The following is a 16256-nucleotide window of genomic DNA, read 5'->3' as shown; positions in this document are numbered from 1 at the left end:
AATCTACATTTTGATCAGGCCATTATACACTTGGATATATATTTATTACAGCAGCTGGTGATATCCTAATCTCAGCCTTGTTTAATATAGTTATTGATTGATTCAATGGTTGGTTAGTTGTTGGTTGACTGGCATACTAGAAAAGAAGATATAAACCCTTAGAAGCACACAATTCTTGAGAAAGGTACATTTTTTTGCTTGCATATTTAACTGCACCTAGGTTATATCCCCCTAGCACATTTAAAAGTAACCATTATACAACAGCAAAATGACTTTGCCCTTGGGTTTCCTAAGCATCATATGTACTGCATAGGGGAATGCCATCAAGGATGTCACTTCTAGCACTCCTCTTAGCCAATTCCTTCTAGAGCTTGTGGAAAGAAAAATGTTTATTTTATTTAATGAATTCATACACTTGTACTAAAACCAGAATAACTACACGATGCATGTTTTTCTATTTGTCGTAGATCTTAAGTTTACATCTGAGTTTCATGATACCTGCCTTCAGAGAGGGTTTTTTCACATATGCCATTCCTTCCAGCACCTTATTTGTGTGTTTTATCCAATGTAAAGATCTTTCCTCTTAGAAAATTCATATTTCTATATATGTTGCTTTGCACATTTCTTAGAAGCAGACATTGGATGTTCATATACTTGCATATTTACCTTTCTCCTTCAATTCTTTCTCAGTGTTCTGTATGATCCCTAAAGTTTTTAGAAGAAATAAAGTTTTCCCCAATAATTCCAAACATTCCTATTCCACGTTATTTTTACTTATTTGAAATCATTCAAAGTTATCAGTAGAAAGCTCTGAGTTCACCAGTCAGGTTAACAACCCAGAAGCAGCATGGGCTGGGAGGAATACATGCAATTAAAATGGTAGAAGAAGCAAAGAATACCCAACTACTTCTTCACTGACTAGTGGAAGCAGAAGGCAGGACAAGACACTTTTACGCATACATCCAACTCAATACTTTTCTAGCTCATCTTTCTTTTTCCTCCTACCACACTGGAATTCCTGGCTTAGACAGTAGGGAACTGAGAAATAAGAAACACCCTCAGGTAAAGCAAGACCCTCTGGGTGTTTGCTTTCTGTTTACAATGCACTTTAAACCCACGGGAAACCCTTGAGTACTGACTCCTGAGCTGTATGACTGGGGCTGGGAAGAGGCTGGGAGAGCAGCAGATAGGACTCTCAGAGAGCATTAAAGGGATGTGGGTCATCACAGACTCCATCAAGGAAGCCTACCCAGGAGATGCTGGGAACACCATAGAAATAGTAGAATGGTAGTTACCAGGGGCTAGGGAAGGGGAAAATCACCCATGGATGATCAAAGGATACAAACTTCCAGTTAAAAAATGAGTAAGTTCTGAAGATCTAATGGTGATCATAACATGGTGACTATAGTTAACAGAACTATACAATACACTTGAAAGTTGCTAAGAGAGTATATCTTAAATGTTTTCACCGCAAAGAAAATGTTAATTATGTAAGGTACTGGAGGTGTTAATTAACCCTACTATGGTAATCACTTTACAATATAAGAGTGTATCAAATCATCACACTGTACACCTTAAACTTATACAATATTAAAGGTCAATTATAGCTCAATAAACCTAGAAAAAAATAATGGAGAGTTTAAATTGTAATACCACACTTTAAAAAGATGTTAAAACATTTATTTGAGAGAGAGAGACAGAGTGTGTGCAGTAGGGGAGGGACAGAGGGAGAGAGAATCTCAAGCAGATACCTGCTGAGTACCGAGTGTGATGTGGGGCTCGATCTCACGACTGTGAGATCATGACCTGAGCCAAAATCAAGAGCTGGACACTTAAATGAGCCAGTCACCCCTATAATATGACTTTTTTAAAGAATCAGTACTATCTCCTACTCCCATTCCCTTTTCTGTTGCTTTCTCAGGAATATATAAATATACTCATCAAAATATTTTTTTCCAAAGTATTCTGGAGATAACTTTTAAAGAACAGAAGAAATTAATGTATCTGTCAAGAAGTATCACAGCTTATAGATATAAGTAATTTTTGACACTATTCTTTATCAAGTACTTATAGGAAATTTAATCCAAAAAAAGTTAGGTTAATGTCCAAAAGGTCATAAATACATGAGGTTATCTATTCCATTGAAAAAATTTTTTTGCATTTGTACCAAACAAAAATCAGCAAATTAACACATCTAGGACCTTAAATTAAAAGTGAACTATGAGTAATTATGGAAAGAGTCCAAATGTCCATCAACTGATGAATGGATAAAGAAGATGGGGTGTGTACACACACACACACACACACACACACACACACACACACACACACACACACACAGAGGAATATTACTCAGCCATCAAAAAGAATGAAATCTTGCCATTTGTGATGATGTGGATGGAAGTAGAGTGTATTATGCTAAGCAAAATAAGTCAGTCAGAGACAGATAAATACCATATGATTTCACTCATATGGGGAATTTAAGAAACAAAACAGATGAATGTAGGGGAAGGGAAGGAAAAATAAAGTAAGATAAAAACAGAGAGGGAGGCAAACCATAAGAGACTCTTACCTATAAAGAACAAACTGAGGGTGGCTGGAGGGGAGGTGGGTGGGGGGATGGGGTAACTGGGTGATGGGCATTATGGAGGGCATGTGATGGAATGTGCACTGGGTGTTATATGTAAATGATGAATCACTGAATTCTACTCCTGAAACCAATACTGCACTGTATGTTAACTAACTTGAATTTAAAAAAAAAAATTGAAAGAAAAACCATTCATTCATTCACTCAATCATTCATTCATTTTTTTAAAAATGTGAACAATGAATATTACTAAAAAATGGGTTATATAAAAATTATGGTCAAGACAAGCCCCAGAGATGAGCTTACACCAAGATAAGCAAAGGATTCATTAATTATTGATGGATTTGTGAAAAATAATTGAAGTAGTATGGTGCAATAAAAAGATTACCTTAAAACTACTCCTAGATCCATTCAGCACTTACTGCTTAATTAACTAAATATTAATGAATATCAAGAAAAAGAGAGTGAACACTGAGATAAGCTAAATTCATCCCCCTATGAAAGTCTTGAGTGGCAAAGGTAAAAACAATCTCCAAAGATTATTATTATTATTGAAAGTTTCAGAATTTTTTTCTGACAGTATGCACTCTTGTTATAAACAATCTCCAAAGATTATTTTTACCAAGGTTTACCTCAGTAGGTTTGGAATGTTTATTTCTATTGAAATAAAATGTGCAACATAATTGTTATTTAATTACATTGGCCTTCTTGAGTTTGCTCTGCCAATAGAGAACCATAACATACTGAGTAGGTACTATGGCCCCCAAATTGCTTCTATCTAAAAGTTTACATAAGAAATCTTGAGTTATCTAAAAGTTTACATAAGAAATCTTGAGTTGGACTTTATAAAAGCTTTTATGGCTTTTCTCCTTGCCAAAGCTATGATACCAAGCCCAAGGTACACTCTCCACCAGATTTCACATATAGTACATATAAATTTAGGTGAAATTCTCTCTTCTTAAGTCCCTGCCCTGCCCCCAATTTTGATAATGTCCTTGATCTGTCAAGAAGTGACTTCCTAACCACCTGTGAAATTAGGACCCTCTAGTCAGCTAACAGGCCAATTTGCTGGAGGGGCTTTGTAGGCTTTAACTCCATGTTTCTTAACAGTGGGCTTGCCACATCTGATTAAAAGAGAATCATTCTCAAATATGTTACTCCAGGTAGGGCCTTGGTTGCACAACTGAGTTGGTCAATTATAACCTGGTAAAAAGGAGGACATATTCTTTTTTTAAATTTAAATTCAATTAATTAACATATAATGTATTATTGGTTTCAGAGGTAGAGGTCAGTGATTCATCAGGCTTATATAACACCCAATTCTCATTACATCACATGCCATCCTTAATGTCCATCACCCAGTTACCCCAACCCCCCCACCCCACCCCCTCCAGCAACCCTCAGTTTGTTTCCTAGAGTTAAGAGTCTCTTATGGTTTGTCTCCCTCTCTGGTTTTGTCTTGCTTTATTTTTTTTTTTTATTATGTCACGTTAATCATCATACATTACATCATTAGTTTTTGATGTAGTGTTCCATGATTCATTGTTTGCGTATAACACCTAGTGCTTCATTCAGTACATGCCCTCTTTAATACCCATAACCGGGCTAACCCACCCCCACCCCCCTCCCCTCAAGAACCCTCAGTTTGTTTCTCAGAGTCCATCGTCTCTCATGGTTCATCTCCCCCTCCGATTCCCCCCTTCATTTTTCCCTTTCTGCTATCTTCTTTTTTTTTTTAACATATAATGTATTATTTGTTTCAGAGGTATTTTATTTTTTCCTATCTTCCTCTATGATCCTCTGTTTTGTTTCTTAAATTTCACATATGAGTGAGATCATATGATAATTGTCTTTCTCTGATTGACTTATTTCGCTTAGCATAATACCTTCTAGTTCCATCCACGTCATTGCAAATGGCAAGGTTTCATTTTTTGATGGCTAAGTAGTATTCCATTGTACATATATACTGCATCTTCTTTATCCATTCATCTGTGGATGGACATCTGGGCTCTTTCCATAGTTTGGCTATTGTGGACATTGCTGCTATAAACATCAGGGTGTACGTAACCCTTCGGATCCCTACATTTGTATCTTCGGGATAAATACCCAGTAGTACAATTGCTGGGTCATAGGGTAGCTCTATTTTCAACTTTTTTTAAGATTTTATTTATTTATTTGACAGAGAGAGAGACACAGCGAGAGAGGGAACACAAGCAGGGGGAGTGGGAGAGGGAGAAGCAGGCTTCCCACCGAGCAGGGAGCCTGATGCGGGGCTCGATCCCAGGACCCCAGGATCATGACCTGAGCCAAAGGCAGACACTCAATGACTGAGCCACCCAGGCGCCCCTATTTTCAACATTTTGAGGAACAGGAGGACATATTCTTATAAACCAATGCCAGTAATTATATTGCCATGAAAAGAAAGGAGATTCAGTAAATGTATTTGCTCTGAGTTCTGAGAGGTCAGTGAGAATCAGCTACAATTTAAAGATGATTCATTTCACTTTATAGAAACACCATCTAAATTGTAGTTAGAAAGACCTAAATAAAGATAAAGGCCTTTCTAATATAAAATAACATAAAACTTATGCTACCCATATTCCAGATAACCACAATGAAATATCTCTTATCAATCAGTTTACTCAGTCCTGTGTAATTAATTCTTATTTCTCTAGGTCCTGGGTCAGTAGTCTCCTTTATGATATATGTCTGCATGGGGACTACAAAGTGTCTTAGAAATCCTTACCTAGTCCACTAATAGAAGCTTAAACTTGTCTGACAGGTGTTGGCTCAGAAGTCAAGGGCCTACCGCCTATGTTTTCGCCTAAAAATTTTATGCTTTCTGGTCTGACATTCAAGTCTTTCACCCATTTTGAGTTAATTTTTCATGCATGGTATGAGATAGGAGTCTGATTTCATTCTTTGGCATTTGGCTCCAGTTCTACCAGTACCACTTATTGAAGAAACTGTCCTTTTTACATTGTATGCTCTTGGCTCCTTTGTTATAGATTAATTTCCGCATATATGTGGGTTTATTTCTGGGCTCTCAATTCTGTTTCATTGCTGTTTTTGCATCAATGCCATACTGCTTTGATCACTATAGCTTTGTAGTATACTTTGAAATCAGGCAGTATGATACCTCCAAACTTATTCTTTTTTTTTCAAGATTGATTTGGCTATCCAGGATCCTTTGTGGTTCCATATAAATTTTAGAATTATTAGTTCTAGCTCTGTGAAGTATGCCATTGGAATTTTGATAGGTCTTGCGTTGAATCTATAGATTGTTTTGGGTAGCCTATACATTTTAACAGTATTAATTCTTCCAATCCATGAGCATGGAATGTCTTTCTATTTATCTGTCATGTTCAATTTCTTTCATCAGTGCCTTATGGTTTTCAGCATATAGGTCATTCACTTCCCTGGTTAACATTCTTTCTAAGTATTTGATTCTTTTAGATATTTTTTTGTATTCCTATAAATATTTTTGAGCCTGTTTTCAGATGCAATTAAGTTACTTGGAGATACTTTGATCTTATTGGGTCTTGCTTTTTAAGATCTGTTAAGCAGGACAAGACCAATGCTTTCTCTATGGCTAATTATTCCCCATTATTCAGGTAAGGCTCTTCTGAGTATTTTACTCAGTGCTCTGTCAATCTTGAGGTTTTCCTATCCAGAAGTTGGGAATAGGTACAATTTCCAGCCCTGTGTGAGCTTCAGGAGCTGTTATCTCTGATGCTATTAAATAGTTCTTTCCCTGGCCTCAGGTAATTGCACATGCAAGTGTTGATCAGTGCTATATTGAAATACTCAAGAGAGATTCTCCACAGAACGTCAGAGTTTCTCTGTGTAGCTCTGAGAGTAATTCTTATTGTGATTTCTTACATCTATATAAAAGTGGTCTATGGCTTAAGGTGACTTGCCACTGAAGGAAGCTTTGATCACTATCTCAGAGAAACTCAAGTCTTTATTTAAAAACCAACTTCCATTACCTATTAGATATACTTAGTAAATAAAGTAAATGCTTACTTAACTGATCAGGTTCTGAACATTTTAATGTAATTGCTATGCTATAGATATTAAACTAGTAAATATACAATTCTCACTTTTTTAGTGTTACTAAAAGATGCTTCATTTACTTCTCTTATGCCCATCATTTCCTACAGCATTGATCTGAAGAAGGGCTTCCACTTTCTATCATAGGTAAGAATCTTATAAGGGAGAGAGGAAAGATTCAAGCACTAGTGAGTTTGTGTATTTGTTTGAGTGTCCGTAGGGACAACTGGACTGGATTGTAATACGTATGGGCATGCACATGTGGGAGTGGGAGAGTGTGTGTATACTTGCATGTACATCAGACTGAAACATGGCTGAATGTCTGAGGAGACTTTTATACAGTTATATACCTGAGTGAATGAGAAATAGCATGGCTGTGTAGCTATGGGGTCTTCTGTGTTATGTGTCTTGAGAGAGAGAACTAGCCTTCTGTGGAATTACATGAGATGTTAAACTAGGATGCTATGAGGTTGCTGTGTGGAAATGGCAGGTCAGAAGGGGTGGAACTGAGCTACATAGGAACAATGAAGAGGCAGGGCTTCAGATTCTAAACTTCCAAAGCAATGAGATTTTGTTCTACCTAATTTGAATTCAATGACCATATCCTCAAATCCCTTTGTTCTAGGACAAATTCTGAAAAATAAATGAAGATTACAAAGCATACCCACGAAAAGCTCACATTTGAATATGCTTAATATTTATTTTATTTTTATTTTTTTATTATGCTATGTTAATCACCATACATTATATCATTAATTTTTGATGTAGTGTTCCAAGATTCATTGTTTGCGTATAACACCCAGTGCTCCATGCAGAACGTGCCCTCTTTAATACCCATCACCAGGCTAACCCATCCTCCCAACCCCCTCCCCTCTAGAACACTCAGTTTGTTTTTCAGAGTCCATCGTCTCTCATGGTTCATCTACCCCACCGATTTCCCCCTCCTTCAATTCTTCCCCTCCTGCTAACTTTTTTTTTTAACATATAATATATTATTTGTTTCAGAGGTACAGATCTGTGATACAACAGTCTTGCACAATTCACAGCGCTCACCATAGCACATATACTCCCCAATGTCTATCACCCAGCCACCCCATCCCTCCCACCCCCCACCATTCTAGCAACCCTCAGTTTGTTTCCTGAGATTAAGAATTCCTCATATCAGGAATATCATATCAGTGAGGTCATATGATATATGCCTTTCTCTGATTGACTTATTTCGCTCAGCATGACACCCTCCAGTTCCAGCCACGTCATTGCAAATGGCAAGATTTCATTCCTTTCGATGGCTGCATAATATTCCATTGTGTGTGTGTGTATATATACATATACATACATATATATATACATATATATATACATATATATATATATATATATATATATATATATATATACCACATCTTCTTTATCCATTCATCTGTCGATGGACATCTTGGTTCTTTCCACAGTTTGGCTATTGTGGACATTGCTGCTATAAACATTGGGGTGCACATACCCCTTCCGATCCCGCCATTTGTATCTTTGGGGTAAATACCCAGCAGTGCAATTGCTGGATCGTATGGTAGCTCTATTTTCAACTGTTTGAGGAACCTCCATACTGTTCTCCAGAGTGGTCGCACCAGCTTGCATTTCCACCCACAGTGTAGGAGGGTTCCCCTTTCTCCGCATCCCCGCCAACATCTGCCATTTCCTGACTTGTCAATTTTAGCCATTCTGACTGGTGTGAGGTGGTATCTCATTGAGGTTTTGATTTGAATTTCGCTGATGCCGAGCGATGTTGAGCACTTTTTCATGTGTCTGTTAGCCATTTGGAGGTCTTCTTTGGAAAAATGTCTGTTCATGTCTTCTGCCCATTTCTTGGTTGGATCATTTGTTCTTTGGGTGTGGAGTTTGATAAGCTCTTTATAGATTTTGGATACTACCTCTTTATCTGATATGTCATTTGCAAATATCTTCTCCCATTCTGTCGGTTGTCTTTTGGTTTTGTTGACTGTTTCTTTTGCTGTGCAATAGCTTTTTATCTTGATGAGGTCCCAAGGGTTGATTTTTGCCCTTGCTTCCCTTGCCTTTGGTGATGTTTCTAGGAAGAAGTTGCTGTGGCTGAGGTCGAAGAGGCTGCTGCCTGTGTTCTCCTTTAGGATTTTGATGGACTCCTGTCTCACATTGAGGTCTTTCAACTATTTTGAGTTTATTTTTGTGTGTGGTGTAAGGAAATGGTCCAGTTTCATTCTTCTGCATGTGGCTGTCCAATTTGCCCAACACCATTTGTTGAAGAGACTGTCTTTTTTCCACAGGACATTCTTTCCTGCTTTGTCGAAGACTAGTTGACCATAGAGTTGAGGGTCCATTTCTGGGCTCTGTATTCTGTTCCACTGATCTACGTGTCTGTTTTTGTGCCAGTACCATACTGTCTTGATGCTGACAGCTTTGTAATAGAGCTTGAAGTCCAGAATTGGGATACCACCAGCTTTGCTTTTCTTTTTCAACATTCCTCTGGCTATTCGGGGTCTTTTCTGATTCCATACAAATTTTAGGATTATTTGTTCCATTTCTTTGAAAAAAATTGAAGGTATTTCGATGGGGATTGCATTGAATGTGTAGATTGCTCTAGGTAGCACTGACATCTTCACAATATTTGTTCTTCCAATCCATGAGTATGGAACAGTTTTCCATTTCTTCGTGTCTTCCTCAATTTCTTTCATGAGTATTTTATAGGTTTCCGAGTACAGATTTTTGCCTCTTTGTTTAGATTTATTCCTAGGTATCTTATGGTTTTGGGTGCAGTTAGAAAGGGGATCGACTCCTTAATTTCTCTTTCTTCTGTCTTGTTGTTGGTGTATAGGAATGCCACTGATTTTTGTGCATTAATTTTATATCCTGCCACTTTACTGAATTCCTGTATGAGTTCTAGCAGTTTTGGGGTGGAGTCTTTTGGGTTTTCCACATAAAGTATCATATCATCTGCAAAGAGTGAGGGTTTGACTTCTTCTTTGCCAATTCGGATGCCTTTGGTTTCTTTTTGTTTTCTGATTGCTGTGGCTAGGACTTCTAATACTATGTTGAATAGCAGTGGTGAGAGTGGACATCCCTGCCGTGTTCCTGACCTTAGGGGGAAAGCTCTCAGCTTTTCCCCATTGAGAATGATATTCGCTGTGGGTTTTTCATAGATGGCTTTTATGATATTGAGGTATGCACCCTCTATCCCTATACTCTGAAGAGTTTTGATGCTGTACTTTGCCAAATGCTTTTTTTGCATCTATTGAGAGGATCATATGGTTCTTGTTCTTTCTTTTATTAATGTATTGTATCACATTGATTGATTTGCAGATGTTGAACCAAACTTGCAGCCCAGGGATTAATCCCACTTGGTTGTGGTGAATAATCTTTTTAATGTACTGTTGGATCCTATTGCCTAGTATTTTGGTGAGAATTTTTGCATCCATGTTCATCAAGGATATTTGTCTGTAATTCTCTTTTTTGATGGGGTCTTTCTCTGGTTTTTGGGATCAAGGTAATGCTGGCCTCATAAAACGAGTTTGGAAGTTTTCCTTCCATTTCTATTTTTTGGAACAGTTTCAGAAGAATTTGAACAATGAATGAAACAATGAATTCAATGAATTCTTCTTGAAATGTTTGGTAGAATTCCCCTGGGAAGCCATTTGGCCCTGGGCTTTTGTTTGTTGGGAGATTTTTGATGACTGCTTCAATTTCCTTAGTGGTTCTAGGTCTGTTCAGGTTTTCTATTTCTTCCTGGTTTAGTTTTGGTAGTTGATACATCTCTAGGAATGCATCCATTTCTTCCAGATTGTCTAATTTGCTGGCATATAGTTGCTCATAATATGTTCTTATAATTGTATTTGGTGTTGGTTGTGATCTGTACTCTTTCATTCATTTTATTTATTGGGGTCATTTCTCTTTTCTTTTTGATAGTCTGGCCAGGGGTTTATCAATCTTGTTAATTCTTTCAAAGAACCAGCTCTTAATTTCGTTGATCTGTTCTACTGTTCTTTTGGTTTCTATTTCATTGATTTCTGCTCTGATCTTTATGATTTCTCTTCTCCTGCTGGGTTTAGGCTTTATTTGCTGTTCTGTCTCTAGCTCCTTTAGGTGTAGGGTTAGGTTGTGTATTTGAGACCTTTCTTGTGTCTTGAGAAAGGCTTGTATTGCTCTATACTTTCCTCTTAGGACTGCCTTTGCTGCATCCCAAAGATTTTGAACAGTTGTGTTTTCATTTACATGTTTCCATGAATTTTTTGAATTCTTCTTTAATTTCCTGGTTGACCCATTCATTCTTTAGTAGGATGCTCTTTAGTCTCCATGTATTTGAGTTCTTTCTGACTTTCCTCTTGTGATTGAGTTCTAATTTCAAAGCATTGTGGTCTGAAAATATGCAGGGAATGATCCCAAACTTTTGGTACTGGTTGAGACCTGATTTGTGACCTAGGATGTGATCTATTCTGGAGAATGTTCCATAGGTACTATAGAAGAATGTGTATCCTGTTGCTTTGGGATGGAATGTTCTGAATATATCTGTGAAGTCCATTTGGTCCAGTGTGTCATTTAAAGTCTTTATTTCCTTGTTGATCTTTTGCTTAGATGATCTGTCCATTTCAGTGAGGGGGCTGTTCAAGTCCCCCACTATTATTGTATTGTTGTCGATGTGTTTCTTTGCTTTTGTTATTAATTGCCTTATATAATTGGCTGCTCCCATGTTAGGGGCATAGATATTTACAATTGTTATATCTTCTTGTTGGATAGACCCTTTAAGTAGGGTATAGTGTCCTTCCTCATCTCTTATTACAGTCTTTGGTTTAAAATCTAATTTGTCTGATATAAGGATTGGCACCCCAGCTTTCTTTTGGTGTCCATTAGCATGGTAATGTATATGCTTAATATTTCAAAGTTTCATTTTGAAATAATGTTTATGCTGCAGTAGTATTTAAATAAAATTTGGTTGACCTCTAACAATACTCTGCAAAACAAATGAAGTATTGTAAGCAAAGCGCTAAGAAGTCAGGGTCTATTTATTTAAATACAATTTGGCTGTGGAAGATGGCTTTGCTCGCCAAGTGTGAGAGAGCCTATCCTGGTAACTGCTTTGTCCTCAGATGCAGGACTTCCATGGATAAATGGCAAAGCAAAATTAATAGGCGGAGAAAGGGTCATTTTAAAAAGAGCCCATCACTATCATTATTTCCCCATGTCTCATGGAAAGTAGCCCAGATCAAATTCATGAGCCAGTTGGAGAATCATGTACTGCTATTCTTTTAGAGGAAAAACTCTGGAAGATATTAGAAGAGAACCCAACAAATGCCTAATTGCTGCTTGTATGTAAGACCATTCACCAAACACTTCCTGAACACATCTTTTCTGTGTGCCTAGCAAAGTAATAGGAGCACAGGAGACAGAAGTTGGTCAGACATATGACCCTTATCCTGATGATCAAGTGGAGAGACATCCAGCAAAGGCGAATGAAGCTGTGTTTTAGCCTAAGAATGTGCCATGTTTCCTGTTATTCACCCAAGCCTCAGCACTATGCTATACTTGGCACAGGCAGGACAGCATCAAAGGATCCAGTGGTAATTAGTTATAAGAGATATTTTCAATAAATAGGAGCAATATCTGATGAAACATGAATTTTACTCAAAATTCACTCAACAAATAGTTACTGGATGACTATTATGTTCCAGGCACTCTTCTAGGACCTTAAGATATAATAGTGAACAAAATAGAACAATATCCTACCCTTTTACCCTTTTAGAAGTTATCTTTTAGTTAGGGAAAGAGAATAAACAATAAATATAATAAACAAGGCAGCCGCCTAATATTTGGTAGAAGATGATAAGTGCCATGGGGAAAAAATTCCAGACTGATAAGAGAGATCAGGAATATTGAGGGGCCAGGTTGGAAATTTAAATAGGGAGGACAGGGTAGTCCTCACTGAGAAGGTGATATTTGAGTGGGAACATGTAGGACACAAGGGGGTTCATCAAGGAGATACTTGGGGAAAGAACACTGGGGAAAGGACATTGTAGGCAGAGAAAACAGGTAGAGCAAGATCCTGAGATGGGAACATGCGTGATCTGCTCAAGGAACAGCAAGGAGGCCAATGGACTGGAACCACATGAAAGTTTCAAATTCTGATCTATATATTTCCAGTGGTATAACTTGAGGCAAGTCACTTAAATATTCAAGGACTGAATTTCCTCATTTCAACAAATACTTTGAAGTGCTTCCTCTATACCAGCAGATTCAGAGATGGGAAGCTTCCCAGATGGGAAGGACCTATTTAGCCAAAAAGTCTACACTCTTAGGGAGAGAAGACAAGGAAACCAACAGATCTAGTACAGTACAGTGAATGTAACAATATAGGTGAAAGGTGAAGAGATGGAGGCAGGGAAGTCTTCCCTCACCACTCAACCCCCACCCTCCATCCTCATTCTCTATCATATCACCCTGTCTTCTTTTCCTCATGGCACATATCACAATCTGAAATTCTTATATTCTTTGTTTGGTTTATTGTCTCTCTCTCCTCACTTAAAAAAAATTCTCAAAAAGGGAAGGATTCTTGTTTGTCTGCTCCATTGTTCTAACCTATCCCAAATGCTTAGCACAAGGCTAGGCATAATGTTGGCCCTCTATATTATGAGAAGAATGTCAGTATAATAAGGGAAAGTGTCACAGAGTAAGGGACACTTAAACTGTTTCTCAACATTGAAATAGAGTTCAGTAGACAGACAAGGTGGATTAAGTCATTTCCAGAATATGAACTAGCTTGTGCAAAGGTGGAGGGTGTGTTTAGCAAGAGTCACATGTTTATAATACAGTTCTCTCATAAAATGGTTATGAGAATTCAACATGATCGTGCATCTGAGTGGTGTGGAATGGCTCCCCATAGTTTCCATTGGAGCCATGCAGAGAATATTTGTTATAGATGGTCTTATCTATGTGGTGCCAAAAGACCTCTTTGATGGAACTCGTATATTGCCTAGATGTCTCAGTGCCATTTAATGCAGCTGTTGTATCAGCAAGAAGAATTTATGAGCGGGTTGCTGCGGCCTTTCAAACATTCAGAATGAGTATCTAAACCCTGATTCACCCTTTGTAGTCTCCTACTACCTAAGCACCACTGGGATAAAACTCTAATAAATAATCAATATAGCTCCTCTCAAGGGAAGTGCCACTCTTACAGTCCATAAAAGATAAATATTGCTGTAGCCTTTGAAAGCAGTCACCTTTCTGAAAGATCTATTAAATCAATATGGGGGATCTTCAGGGTGAGAATAAAGAATGCCAACAAGGGATTTTGGCAGACTCACACAGACCAATCCAGAAGTGTTATAAAACAGCATGCATATAACCCCACTGGAAGTCAAGGAATCAGCATTTGCAAGGCAATTGGGATCCAGCCTTGCGATGTGCACATTTGGTTTCCACAATGCTGTTTTTAATTTAAATCAAAACTGACAGTTGAAAAGATTTTCAGAAATCTGTGCCCATAATAATCTTTTTGGTGTTTCATTGCATCTAGTGTTGGAATAATGGAACAGGAAATGAAATAGGAAAAAATATGCACAGGAAGATTGTTTCTGGAGCCTTTGACTCTGTAGAGGCTAAAGACCGTAAAAAAAAAAAAAAATAGTAGAAGACTAGGAATGACAGAATATTTGGGTTCAAATCCTGGCTCAGACACTTAAAACTGTATGCTTATAAGCAAGTCACTTAGCCTCTAAGCCTCATCTATAAAATGGAAATAATACTAATAATACCTGGCCTTGTGGGGTAGACAGAAGGAACAAATGAGATGACAGATGTGAAATCAATTCTTTAAAATGGGATATTATACACAAATCTTTTTTTATGCCTATTGTTTTACTTTCTACAAGTGTTAACTGGGAATGGCACAGGTTTTTCCAGAAGTTTAAGTTTCAACTAGCGAGAACACATTGTGAGTAGTTTTGTAAAATATTTTTTTTTCTGAAAAACTATGATCATGTTTCTACCATACTACTTTTGATAATACTCTTGGTTATAGACTATCAAAATTCTATATTTAGCCTCCAAGGAATTTCTCAACATTACATGAGATAAAAGACGGTCTTGTCCATTCTTCCATCGCCACTATCTAGACCAGTCCCTGGCACATAGGTGGTACTGAGTAAATAGTTGTTGACTAATGATATGGTCAATTAATCTATGACAAAGGAGCCAAGAATATACAAGGGGGAAAAGACAGTCTCTTCAACAAATGGTGTTGGAAAACTGGACGGCTACATGCAAAAGAATGAAACTGGACTATTTCCATACCCCATATACAAATATAAACTCAAAATGGATTAAAAACCTAAATGTGAGACTTGAAACCATCAAACTCCTAGAAGAAAACATAGGCAGTAATTTCTTTGACATCGGCCATAGAAACATTTTTCTACATATGCCTCCTCAGGCAAGGGAAACAAAAGTAAAATCAAAGTACTGGGACTATACCAAAATAAAAAGCTTTTGTACAGCAAAGGAAACCATCAACAAAACAACAAGGCAACCAAAGGAAACTGTCAACAAAACAATAAGGCAGCCTACTGAATGGGAGATGTTTGCAAATGATATATCCATAAGGGGTTAATACCCAAAATATATAAAGAACTTATACAACCCAACACCAGAAAAATATATAATCCAACTAAAATGGGCAGAGGACCTGAGTAGAAATTTTTCCAAAGAGGACCTCCAGATGGCCAAAAGACATATGAAAAGATGCTCAACATCACTCATCATCAGGGAAATGCAGATCAAAACCACAATGAGATACCACCTTACATCTGTCAGAATGGCTAAAATAAAAAAGACAAGAGATAACAATTGTTGGTGAGGATGTGAAGAAAAATGAACCCTATTGCACTGTTGGTGGGAATGCAAACTGGTGCAGCCACTGTGGAAAACAGTATGGTGGTTCCTCAAAAAATTACAAATAAAATTACCCTATGATCCAGTAATTCCATTACTGGGTATTTACTGACAGAACATGAAAACACTAATTCAAAAAGATATATGCACCCCTATGCTTACTGCAGCAGTATTCACCACAGTCAAGATATGGAAGCAACCCAAGTGTCCATCCATAGGTGAATGGATAAAGATGTGAGATAGATAGATAGATAGATAGATAGATAGATAGATATAATGGAATATTACTCAGCCATAAAAAAGAACAAGATCTTAACATTTGCAAAACATGAAAGGGCCTAGATGGTATAATGCTAAGTGAAATAAGCCAGTCAGAGAAAGAGAAATACCACGTGATTTCATTCATATGTGGAATTTTTTTTTTAAGATTTTATTTATTTATCAGAGAGAGAGAGACAGAGGCAGGCAGAGGGAGAAGCAGGCTCCCCACTCAGCAAGGAGCCCGATGTGGTACTCGATCCCAGGACCCTGGGATCATGACCCGAGCCGAAGGCAGACGCTCAACCGACTGAGCCACCCAGGTGTCCCTCATATGTGGAATTTAAGAAACAAATCAATAAACAAAGAAAAAAAGAGACCACCACCACCACCACCAACAAAAAACCAGACTCAAATACAGAGAACAAACTGGTGATCGCTAGAGGGGATA

The sequence above is a fragment of the Eumetopias jubatus genome, unplaced genomic scaffold (genome assembly GCF_037043125.1).
Source record: "Eumetopias jubatus isolate StellerSeaLion01/CBP00866 unplaced genomic scaffold, mEumJub1_p1.0 scaffold_11, whole genome shotgun sequence".
Taxonomy (NCBI): domain Eukaryota; kingdom Metazoa; phylum Chordata; class Mammalia; order Carnivora; family Otariidae; genus Eumetopias; species Eumetopias jubatus.
Note: the sequence above shows the minus strand (reverse complement) of the source record.